Below are 13,737 nucleotides of genomic sequence, written 5' to 3' on the forward strand. Positions count from 1 at the left end.
ACTCCCGAACTCCCGCCCCAGTACTGGGTGGCGTCGAGGTTATCTCACCAACGAACTGCATAAAAGAGATTTTCGATGTCGGCGTACTAAACTCAGGTATACCAGAACTGCAACGATAAAATTATGACGACAAGACCTCAGAGCTCAACTCCCCGGGACACTTCCACTAAACCCCTGACAGGAGGCACCAAGACAATGTTCTCATCATAAAACCATCGGAACGATTCCAAGATACCCGCGTGATCCTAAATTTTTTTTTAGCGAAATTTGAGAAGAGAAGAGTCAAAACTCTACGTCAGGATGCCTTACCAGAGCGATGAGGAGACTGGGAAGAAAAAAAAAGAATTCCTAAACTCTCCGATATATAATTCCTAAATGACTCAAAACATTTTTCTAGACTCAACAACGGCTACTAAAAACGATCAAGCAATGGGGCTCCTAAGGTCGGGGAAGGCTCTGATTACCAACTTGTAACACCCTCGATGCGACTATATCTCCCACGTGTCGAGGCACGACTTAGAGGCATAATCGCATTGAGGGCATATGTCGCAAGTGAGGTAATCTTCACACAACCCATGTAATATATTAGGAAAGAGATACATAGTTGGCTTACAATCTCCACTTCACACAATTACATGAATTAAAGCATTACATCAACCAAATACACTCATGGTCCGACTACGGAACCAAAATAAAAGAAGAACCCCAAGTGCGACAAAGGTCCCCGATCGACCCCAACTGGGCCCCACTACTGATCAACTAGAACGGAAACAACACAAAGGACAAGATCTTCAACGAGCTCCTCCTGAGCTTGATTGCGTCGTCTGTATGGTCTCATCGGCACCTGCAAGCTGGTTTTGGAAGTATCTGTGAGCCATGGGGACTCAGTAATCTCGCACCCTCGCGATCAAGACTATTTAAGCTTATGGGTGAGGTAAAAGGTATGAGGTGGAGCTGCAGCAAGCGACTAGCATATATGGTGGCTAACATACGCAAATGAGAGCGAGAAGAGAAGGCAAAGCACGGTCGATAAAAGTATGATCAAGAAGTGATCCTAGACTACCTACGTCAAGCATAACTCCAACAACCGTGTTCACTTCCCGGACTCCGCCAGAAAGAGACCATCACGGTTACACACGCGGTTGATTCATTTTAATTAAGTTAAGGTTCAAGTGATCTACAACCGGACATTAACAAATTCCCATCTGCCCATAACCGCGGGCACGGCTTTCGAAAGTTCAAATCCCTGCAGGGGTGTCCCAACTTAGCCCATGACAAGCTCTCACGGTCAACGAAGGAATAGACCTCCACCCGAGACGTTCCGATTAGACTCGGTATCCCGGTACAACAAGACATTTCGACAGGGTAAAACTAAACCAGCAACACCGCCCGATTGTGCCGACAAATCCCGATAGGAGCTGCACATATCTCTTTCTCAGGGCACACCGGATCGTCCAAACTTCTGGTAGGCCAGCCCAGAGTTGCCCCTGGTGGCCACCGGCGGCTGACAAGTTGGACCAACACTCAGAGGATCACTAGCCCGGGGGGGTAAAATAATGATGACCCGCAGGAGCGCGACTCCCAAGGGAAAAAAAGGCTAGGTGGCAAATGGTAAAAACAATGTTGGGCATTGCTGGAAGAGCTTTACTTAAGGCGAACTGTCAAGGGGTTCCCATAATAGCCCAACCGTGTAAGGAACGCAAAATCCGGAAACATAACACCGATATGACGGAAACTAGGGCGGCAAGAGTGGAACAAAACACCAGGCATAAGGCCGAGCCTTCCACCCTTTACCAAGTATATAGATGCATTAAGATAACATAGCAATATAATGATATCCCAACAAGTAAATAAAAGATGTTCCAACAAGAAACGGCCTCCAAACTTCACCTGCAACTAGCAACGCCATAAGAGGGGCTGGGCAAAGCGGTAACATAGCCAACCAACGGTTTGCTAGGACATGGGGGGTTAAAGGTTTGACATGGCAATTTGGGAGGCTGACAAGGAAAAGGTAGGCATCGTAGCATTGGCATAGCAAAAGAGCGAGCAAACTAGCATAGCAAAGATAGTAGTGATTTCGAGGGTATGATCATCTTGCATGAAATCCTGCAAGGAAGAAGAACGAGTCCATGACGAAGTTAAACGGACGTAGTCGAACGAATCCTCACAACACGACGTTAACGGAACCAACCCGAAGAAGCAACACCGGAAAGAAGCAAACAATCATGGTAAACAACCAACACTTCAACATGGCATGATGCACAATCAAGTATGATGCATGTCTGGTTTAATGATACATGGCATGGCAAAATGCACAAGCAGTCCTACAAATTAAGTGGAGCTCAATATGCATCGGGATGCATATTGACAAAACACCACATCAATTATTTAGTTCTCTCTCGTTTATGTACCCCAACAATATTAAATGTTGATTAACATGGCAAGAGGGTGAAGCAAAAGTAAACTACCTATCTAGTCAAGGTTAAATGAGGCCGGAAGCAACGAACAACAATTCCGGAAACTCCTCATATGCATATATTAGGTTTGGTACTGTTCTGCCCTAAACATCATTTTAGAGTTGTTAAACATGCAAGATGAGTGCACCATGTTAAACTAGGCATTTTTCTACCCCAATTACATATAAAGATTATTTAAAACCGAGCTACGGTTATTTAGTTATGAATTAAATCATTTTAACATGGCATGGGAGCAGATTAAAGCAAACAACATTTTAAACATTTCAAACATGGATGAAAGTTGGATATTATTAATCCACACAAAATTCTGAGCAAGTTTCATATATAAAACATTTTAATCCGATGCACCAATTGTGAGTTATTAAATGCATGAGCATGAGGGTCTAATCTGCAAAACTGGCAATCCCTGGATAAATAGCTAAATTCGTAGAACTGGGAAAAACATGGCACGGGCCGCATCTGAACAGTGCACTGTGCAAGCCCAACGGCAGGGAAAAAAATAGCAAGAGAAGGGGGCGCTGGGGGCGGCTCACCCAGTGGGCTATGGCCCAGGAAGGAGGGGGAAGCAGGCCGACGCGGGGCGGCGCACTGGGCCTGGACTCGGGCCGGCTGGAGCTGGGCCCATGCGGGGAGGAGGCGGAGGCGCTCGTCATCCTCGCGCCTGGCGCACGAACAGGAATAGGGCGGCGGCACCCTAGGTCAACGGCGAGGCGGCAGCGGGGACTTCGGCAGGCGGGCACGGCGGAGATCTGCGGGAATGGACGGATCGGGAACTGGGGAAGCCGGATCCGGTGTCGGGGTTGGCCGGCGGCGCTCGGGGAGACTCCAGATGTGACGAACGACGCCCTGCGGGGCGGTGGCGGCTTGAACGAGGTCCGGCGGCCGGCGATGGAGGCAGCGAGGCGGCGAGAGAAGGCGGGCGGTGGCGCTGGGCGGCGATGGTCGTCGGCGGGGTAGACTCCCTCGATCCAGGTCGGGATCGAGGAGGCTGCGGGAGGCCGGACGCGCGCGGCAGATGGGCTCCGCGGGCCTCTCTCGGGCCTGGCAGGGCCGCGGGAGGTGGGGGGAGGCCAGGGGCGACGTGGCGGCTTCCTGGTGGTGGAGGGCGGCGGCTGCGGCGGCGCTGGCCGCACAGACGGCGCGAAGTGGCGAGGTAGGGGTGGCTGGCGCCGGAAATTGAGGAGAGGAGGTGGGAGGCGGCGGCGCGGCCCTCAAGGTGGGAGGAGGCTGGCGGCGCGCGGATTTCGAGGAGGGGGGTTTGGCTGCTGCCAAAAATGGAACGGAGGCTTCCTTTTATAGGTAGGGGCTAGGGTTTGAAGGGTTAGGAGGGGTTTTGGAGCGTTTCGGAGCCTCCGATCGCGATCTGACGGACCAGAACGGAGGGGGGGTTTAGGTGGGCTGCAAGTGGGTTGCGAAAAGAGGTTGGGCTGAGATGAGAGGAGAGGAGTGCAGCCCGGCAACTGTTTCTGGAGACCGAAAACGTCCGACGTTTGACAGGCTATACTGCCGCTATAGTTATCCGTTGGGGCATCAAACGAACTCCGAATGCGATGAAATTTGACAGGCGGTCTATCTACACTATAATAAGACCGCACGTCAACTCTCATCCCATTCCGAGAACATTTTCCGGCCACTAATAAAATAATATTTCGAACGTGCCTCGGGCGCGTGCAAGTGTGTCTGGGCTCAGAACGGACAACGGAAGAAATGAGGAGACCGGGACGGATGCAAGTTTTGAAAACATGATGATGCAATGCGCATGATGACATGATAAGATGCAACACGCAAGCACATGACATGGCAACAATAGCGAATAACTGGAGGACACCTAGCACAACGGTCTCGGGGCGTCACAACTTCTTTTGGTCGGTAAAAATTCATTATATAATCTCCTGGAGGTTTTGACCACTGTACCACGCAAATATCCTTTTTTGTTTCGAGCTGTTTTTTTGACAGATCTAGATCACCATGACGTCTGCAAGTACCCCCAAGGACAAGTTCTTCAAGAAGGTCATCAACCCCTACCTCGCAGAAGTGCTGCAAGATCCTCAACCCATTGAGATGCGTGAGGGGTTGCTGCACATCCGCGATGTTGAGGGACCAAGGAGGACCGGAAGCGTGGAGACAAGACTTGAAGCAGTGGAGCAACAAGTTTTCAAGTGCCAGGAGACGGTGGAACGTGAACTCGACGCCATCCACATAATGATCACTGAGTTGACCAACAACACCAAGCTAGATGCCAGGAACATCGGGGAGACCATCTTCAAGCTTCACGAGAGAATCGAGCATCTCCAAGCCCAGATCTATGACCTGCAAAACCAAAACTATAAGTATGAATATAGATTCAAGAGGATGTGTTTGGCTGCAGATTCGAGGATCCCGGAGACTCGATCATCCTTCTATGATGGTGAGCCTATGCCTTGGAAGATGGATGACAAGCCTACATCATCAACAACTCCATCATCACCACCTCCGAAGAAGGAGACATTAACACATGGGTATGGGCACCCCCCTTGGCAACTGCCAAGCTTGGGGGAGTGCCCCGGTATCGTATCACCATCACACTTTTATCTTTACCGTTTTTCTTAGTTCGATCCTTTTGGTTATATCTTGATCTAGTAGAACAAAGTTTTAGTATGATCTAGTTTTGAGTTTTGCTTTATGATGCTTCTATCTAATCGAGTATGTGAGCTATATATATAATAAATATTAGTTTTGAGTCAAGGGCTTGGTTATCTTCATATGATCTTGAGGGAATAAAAATAAAAGAGAAGAGAAAGAATAAAAAGAAATAAAGAGATCATATGGACCTTATGGAGAGTAATGACTTCACATATAAAGAGTATGATGAATAAAAGTTGTTGAGAGTTGACAAACATAGTTTTGGTCATCGTTGCAATTAATAGGAAGTAATAAAGAAAGAGAGGTTTTCACATATAAATATACTATCTTGGACATCTTTTATGATTGTGAGCACTCATTAAAATATGACATGCTAAAAAGTTGACGTTGGACAAGGAAGACAATGTAATGGGTTATGTTTTCTTACATCTGAAATAAATTATATTGTCATGGATCATCCAACATTTTCAGCTTGCCTTTCCCTCTCATGCTAGCCAAATTCTTTGCACCAAGTAGAGATACTGCTTGTGCTTCCAAATAACATTAAACCCAGTTTTGCCATGAGAGTCCACCATATCTACCTATGGATTGAGTAAGATCCTTCAAGTAAGTCGTCATTGTTGCAAGCAATAAAAATTGCTCTCTAAATATGCATGATTTATTAGTGTGGAGAAAGTAAGCTGTATACGATCTTGTGATGTGGAAGAAATAAAAGCGATGGACTGCATAATAAAGGTCCATATCACAAGTGGCAATATAAATTGACGTTCTTTCGCATTAAGATTTCGTGCATCCAACCATAAAAGCACATGACAACTCTGCTTCCCTCTGCGAATGGCCTATCTTTTATTCTTGTCTTACACTTCATACAAGAGTCATGGTGATCTTCACCTTTCCTTTTTACCTTTTATGCTTTGGCAAGCACTGTGTGTTAGAAAGATCCTGATATATATAGCTAATTGGATGTGAGTTTTCATGAACTATTATTGTTGACATTACCCTTGAGGTAAAAGGTTGGGAGGCAAAACTATAAGCCCCTATCTTTCTCTGTGTTGATTAAAACTTCATACCCATAAATATTGCGTGAGTGTTAGCAATTGTGAAAGACTAAATGATAGTTGAGTATGTGGACTTGCTGAAAAGCTCTTATATTGAATCTTTCCGATGTTATGATAAATTGCAATTTCTTCAATGGCTGAGATTATAGTTTGTTAGTTTTCAATGAAGTTTCTGATTCATACTTGAAATTGTGAATGAATTTTTACTTTAGCATAAGAAATCATATGACTATATATATGTGTGTGTGTGTGCTGATGTTCTAAGAATGATCATGATGCCCTCATGTCCATATTTTATTTTATCGACACCTCTATCTCTAAACATGTGGACATATTTTTCGATATCGGCTTCCTCTTGAGGACCAGCGAGGTCTAAGCTTGGAGGAGTTGATACGTCCATTTTGCATCATGCCTTTATATCGATATTTATTGCATTATGGGCTGTTATTACACATAATGTCACAATACTTATGCCTATTCTCTCTTATTTTACAAGGTTTACATGAAGAGGGAGAATGCTGGCAGCTGGAATTCTGGGCTGGAAAAGGAGCAACTATTAGAGACCTATTCTGCACAACTCCAAAAGTCCAGAAACTTCACGGGAGCGTGTTTTGGAATATATATAAAATATTGGCGAAAGAACTAACCAGAGGGGGGCCACACCCTGGCCACGAGGGTGGGGGGCGCGCCCTACCCCCTTGGGCGCACCCCCTGTCTCGTGGGCCCCTGGCAGGCCTCCGGTGCCCATCTTCTGCTATATGAAGTCTTTCATCCGAGAAAAAATCATAAGCAAGCTCACGGGACGAAACTCCGCTGCCACGAGGCGGAACCTTGGCGGAACCAATCTAGGGCTCCAGCGGAGCTGTTCTGCCAGGGAAACATCCCTCCGGGAGGGGGAAATCATCACCATCGATCCTCTCATCGGGAGGGGTTCAATCTCCATCAACATCTTCACCAGCACCATCTCATCTCAAACCCTAGTTCATCTCTTCTATCCAATCTTTGTCCCAAAACCTCAGATTGGTACCTGTGGGTTACTAGTAGTGTTGATTACTCCTTGTGGTTGATGCTAGTTGGTTTATTCGGTGGAAGATCATATGTTCAGATCCTTTATGCATATTAATACCCCTCTGATTATGAACATGAGTATGATTTGTGAGTAGTTATGTTTGTTCCTGAGGACATGGGAGAAGTCTTGCTATAAGTAGTCATGTGAATTTGGTATTCGTTTGAAATTTTGATGAGATGTATGTTGTCTCTCCTCTAGTGGTGTCATGTGAACGTCGACCCAAGCACCGGTCCATCCACATATCAAATTATCAAAGTACCGAATGCGAATCATATGAGCGTGATGAAAACTAGCTTGACGATAATTCACATGTGTCCTCGGGAGCGCTTTCCTTTATATAAGAGTTTGTCCAGGCTTGTCCTTTGCTACAAAAAGGATTGGGCCATCCTGCCGCACCTTATTTACTTTTATCACTTGTTACCCTTTACAAATTACCTTATCACAAAACTATCTGTTACCGATAATTTCAGTGCTTGCAGAGAAAACCTTACTGAAAACTGCTTATCATTTCCTTTTGCTCCTTGTTGGGTTCGACGCTCTTACTTATATAATGGACTACAATAGATCCCCTATACTTGTGGGTCATCAGTGTGGCGGCAACGGCAGCCGGCAACGGCTGCCGACAGGCAGCGACAGTGGAGCGTGTGGTGGGTGTTTCGCGCACATCCAACAGGGACGTCACACGCACTACACTACGCCGGGGACTGCGCCGCCGCCGCAGTGTAGCCTCCCAGCTGGAGCTGTCCTCTGATGACGGCGGAGTGGCTGAGCGACGACGACGGACCGGTGCCATTGGCGATTGCGGAAGAAGCGGATGAGATAAGCTACAGGTAGGGTTTTTATAGCAGGCCGGTAAGCATTGGGATTTTGGGGAATTTCACATAGTCGTGCGTGAAGCTTGCGCGGGAACCTGCTAGGTTACGTGGGAACGGGCTCACCAATGATTATATCGTTGGAGTCGTATTTGAACATAGTTTCCAGCTACACAATTATTGTAACATGCATTAAAACTTTTTTGGTTAAATTTAAGGTTATACACCAGCAAGTGTTTGCCGGCAACACACTCGGCTTATTCCATCACAAACAGCTCCGATGGATCAATTGTCTGCCACGTATCACACACGCAACTCTAATATGATTCGTGCTTGATGTCTCCGACATCGCTCGCACAGTTCGTCTTATTTGCCATGTATCATTGTGCCGTCCTCTGCTCGTGTCCCTCGGCAAGCTCTGCTCGCCATTAGGTGCCGCAGCGCGCTGTGCTCGCCGTTAGGTGCCGTGGCGTGCTCGATCACGTCCGTTGGCGCGCTCGGCTTGTGGACAGCTTTTCCTAGAGGCGACCGCGGAGCGCTCTGCTCACGTCCCTCTGCGCGCGCTCTGCCAGCGGTTGGGCATGCGCATGATCATGTCGGGGGCCCATATGCATGCGGTTGCGCCATGCGCGTTGCCACGCGATGTAGTTATGTGCGGCACGATGGAATTACGCGCTGCAAACTAGAACTACCATCAGGGCCTGCCGATATTCCTGGCCGTCCGGCTTCCACTTTAATTCATGTGGCCATTATAACCTTTGTGTCTTCAACCTTTCGATCGCGCCCCACAACACAACAAGCACACCCACGATGACACATAGAGAGGGGATGTTCGGTGGCGCTCCAATGGAGTTCGGCGAGCATAGAGTGGTGACCCACGCGAGGGAGATGGATCTCTCGGTGGTGTACACCATGGACACGGCCGTGGTGGACGACTACATCAATAGCATTGAGCAGTTGCTTGCTGGAGACAAGTACAAGGTGGTCGACATCGACCTCCAGTACATCGCCGGTCGTCACGGCATAGATCAGAAGGTTGCTGTCGCCCAATTGTGCGTGCGCCATCATGTCCTCATCTACCACTACTGCATGGCCACAGGGCCTTGCGACCGTTTCAACATGTTTGTCAACAGCACCGACTACAAGTTCGCCATGGTGGATACCAAAGATGATGTAAAAGCGCTCAGTGTTACGAGCTTGGCCTACAAGAACCTTGTCGAAATCGGTGACCACTACAGGGTCTGGGGCAGCACGAAGCAGGACTCCCTGGTCGAACTCGCCTCAGCCATCATCGACCCCTACTACAAAAAGATGAAGCAGGATGCCCAGAGAACAAGTCCCGTATCCTGGCACAAGGCCTGGATGCGGCAACTGGATGAACCTCACCTCAGGTTCGTGGCCAAGAGCGTGTACACATGCTACGAGATGCACAGGCGGATCGTTGACATGAGGAAGTGCCTCGTTACCCAAATCGACGAGCCCGGATCGAGCCACAAGAAGAGCAAGGATCACAACAAGTAGATGATGATCAGATGATCGTTTATGCTAGTTAATCATGCATGTAATATATAGTTTACTTTATTCGTGTGTGTGGAAATGTCATGTGTGTAGTAGCCACCTATGTAATTATGCATGTAATAGTTTTCTTTGGTGTGTGAAAATGCCATGGTTGTAGTAGCTACCTATGTAAGTGGATGTTTAATTTGGTTATGCAAGCATGTCCTTATAAAAGTGTGTGTGTGTGTTGTTGTTCTGTATGCAATCCCATCGCACAACACACACGTCTTATTAGCAGCAACCGTCTGTGTTCTTATCAGTCTTCAGACACATTTCTGATTACAGACCTGTTTGCCGCGTATCACACACATCTTGTTAAGTTGAGCCGTTTTTGTTCTCTTGTGTCAATGCAAATAGTTCATCCGAGTGAACCGCATGCTGTATATCGCACACACCCTTGATCTGGCTGACCGTTTCTTTTGTGTTTCCTAATCACAAACAGTTCATCCGAGTGAATCGTATGTTGTGTATCGCACACGCCTCCATCTGGCTACCCGTTTCTTTCGTTCCTCCTCATCGCAAACAGTTCATTGAACTGAACCGTATGCCCTTCATCACACACGGAACTAAAACCTGAACCGTGTTTGATGCATCCATCATCGCAAACGTTTTACACATTTCTGACGGTTTTCATACAGCACCGTTTGCGATTATGGCATCACACACAGTTTCTCGAAGGGTCTCTGATCGTAGTGTCGCGTTAGCAGCATCCTGCAGTAGTGCATTGTGCTGAGAATTTGAATTGCATGTTTTGTATTTCAAAATTTCCAATTAGAATAATAAATTACAGGCAAAAATAAAAAGAGAACAGACGGTAATGGAACTTTGCAAATGGTTCTGGCAGTAAAAGCGCTTGTGATGGATAGCCCAATGCCACACAGTTTTCTACATCAAATCATGTGTGATGTAGTTAAAAAAGCAAACAGTTAGCCAAGGCAGACCGTGTGTGATAGTTACACCTTTCACACATGAGTGTATACATAAAACCATGTGGGATGTACATCCGAACGGAAACGTTTTCCCTGGATTGACTGTGTGGGATGTACATAAGAACGGAAACGTATTTCTTTGATTGACTGTGTGTGATATACATACGAACGGAAATGATTTTCTCAGATTACTGTGTGGGATGTACATACCTACGGAAATGATTTTCTCAGATTACCGTGTGGGATGTACATACCTACGGAAATGATTGGGTTTCGATGCCTCGCCCGATCGCACACGGCCCCAGCCTGGGTCCTAGGAGGGCCTATCCCCGACGATTTTTGGGTCGTGTGGGAAGGACACCCTATCGCACACACTCACTTGGCGACGGTTCCAAATGCCGTCGCGGAAAGGGGTTAAAAACCGTTTGTTTAGGACCGACGCGCACCAGTGGGTGTTCTATCTAAAACGTTCGCGATCAAGAGTTGCACAAATCCTGCTCGGCACATTCTCCCTTGGCTTCCTAGGGAAGCTGTCGGTTTGCATATGGGTGTTCTAACTAAAACGTTTGCGATGAGTGTTTTATATTTAAAAACCAAATTAAACAGGGGAAACCAAATTAAACCTGGTAAGCTGACAAAATTTTTGCCGCGGCATGTTGATGCCACTCCATGATAGCGTGCCAAGTTTCATGAATTTCAGACGAATTTTGGATTTACTAGAATTTAAAAACCAGGTATCTCATTGTTTGCGGCCGAGTGACGGTGGCAGGGTGTTTGAAATTCATTCCCATTTCTTGCATGGGACCTAAGCATGCACCCAAGGACACATATTTGATTTTTCGACCAGTTTATATGCACTGGAGAATGTGCATGTAGTTCAAATTTGAATTGTGCACATAAAATGCCTGGAAAACCTAGTTAATGTATAAAAATGTCCAAACGAACCCCGAAAAATTCCAAAATTGAACATAGCACTCTTGTTGTTCTATGTTGACACTCGAAAATTTTGGAAAGCAATAAGAGGCAATCGATATCGTTTTGTCCCCAAAGGTGGCACGTTCCCTGCCGAAACCATCACGCTTGTTGTGAGAAGCTCTGATTTGTGAGAAGCTTATACCCAAACCTTCCCCAAATGGGACAAAAAAAATACCACGACATGTTAATGCCGCTCCATGATAGCATGCCAAGTTTCATGATTTTCAGACGAGTTTTGGATTTACTAGAATTTAAAAACCAGGTATCTCAATGTTTGCGGACGAGTGACGGTGGCAGGGTGTTTGAAATTCATTCCCATTTATTGCATGGGACCTAAGCATGCACCCAAGGACACATATTTGATTTTTCAACCAGTTTATATGCACTGGATAATGTGCATGTAGTTCAAATTTGAATTATTGATAACCCACAAGTATAGGGGATCGCAACAGCTTTCGAGGGTAGAGTATTCAACCCAAATTTATTGATTCGACACAAGGGGAGCCAAAGAATATTTTCAAGTACTAGCAGCTGAGTTGTCAATTCAACCACACCTGGAAACTTAGTATCTGCAGCAAAGTGTTTAGTAGCAAAGTAATATGATAGTGATGGTAACGGTAACAAAAGAGTAATGAAAGCAAAGTAATGTTTTTGGTATTTTGTAATGATTGTAACAATAGCAACGAGAAAGTAAATAAGCGTAAACCAGTATATGGAAAGCTCGTAGGCATCGGATCAATGATGGGTAATTATGCCGGATGCGTTTCATCATGTAACGATCATAACATAGGGTGACACAGAACTAGCTCCAATTCGTCAATGTAATGTAGGCATGTATTCCGAATATAGTCATACGTGCTTATGGAAAAGAACTTGCATAACATCTGTTGTCCTACCCTCCCGTGGCAGCGGGGTCCTAATGGAAACTAAGGGATATTAAGGCCTCCTTTTAATAGAGAACTGGAACAAAGCATTAGCACATAGTGAATACATGAACTCCTCAAACTACGGTCATCACCGGTAAGTATCCCGATTATTGTCACTTCGGGGTTAACGGATCATAACACATAATAGGTGACTATAGACTTGCAAGATAGGATCAAGAACTCTCATATATTGATGAAAACATAATAGGTTCAGATCTGAAATCATGGCACTCGGGCCCTAGTGACAAGCAGTAAGCATAGCAAAGTCATAGCAACATCAATCTCAGAACATAGTGGATACTAGGGATCAAACCCTAACAAAACTAACTCGATTACATGATAAATCTCATCCAATCCATCACTGTCCAGAAAGCCTACGATGGAATTACTCACGCACAGCGGTGAGCATCATGAAATTGGTGATGGAGGATGGTTGATGATGACGACGGCGACGAATCCCCCTCTCCGGAGCCCCAAACGGACTCCAGATCAGCCCTCCAGAGAGGTTTTAGGGCTTGGCAGCGGCTCCGTATCGTAAAACATGATGATTTCTTCTCTCCTATTTTTTTCTCCCCGAAAGCAATTATATAGAGTTGGAGTTGGAGTCGGGAGGTCTCCAGGGGGCCCACGAGGTAGGGGGTGCACCCTAGGGGGGGCGCCCCCCACCCTCGTGGCAAGGGTGTGGGCCCCCTGGTCTTCATCTTTGCCGAGGATTTTTTATTATTTATTGTAAGATATTCCGTGGAGTTTCAGGTCATTCCAAGAACTTCTGTTTTCTGCACATAAAACAACATCATGGCAATTCTGCTGAAAACAGCATCAGTCCGGGTTAGTTCCATTCAAATCATACAAGTTAGAGTCCAAAACAAGGGCAAAAGTGTTTGGAAAAGTAGATACAACAGAGACGTATCAACTCCCCCAAGCTTAAACCCTTGCTTGTCCTCAAGCAATTCAGTTGACAAACTGAAAGAAATAAAGAAAAACTTTTACAAACTCTGTTTGCTCTTGTTGTTGTAAATATGTCAAGCTAGCATTCAAGTTTTCAGCAAAGATTATAACTGACCATATTTGCAATAATTCTCAGGTCTCATGATTACCCATATCAATAGCATAATCAACTAGCAAGCCATAATAATAAATCTCGGATGACAACACTTCCTCAAAACAATCATAATATGATATAACAAGATGGTATCTCGCTAGCCCTTTCTGAGGCCGCAAAACATAAATTTAGAGCACCTTTAAAGACCAAGGACTGACTAGACATTGTAATTCATGGTAAAAGAGATCCAATCATAATCACACCCAATGT

Source organism: Triticum urartu, chromosome 7A (assembly GCF_056163025.1).
Source record: "Triticum urartu cultivar PI428250 chromosome 7A, HENAU_Tu73, whole genome shotgun sequence".
Taxonomy (NCBI): Eukaryota; Viridiplantae; Streptophyta; class Magnoliopsida; order Poales; family Poaceae; genus Triticum; species Triticum urartu.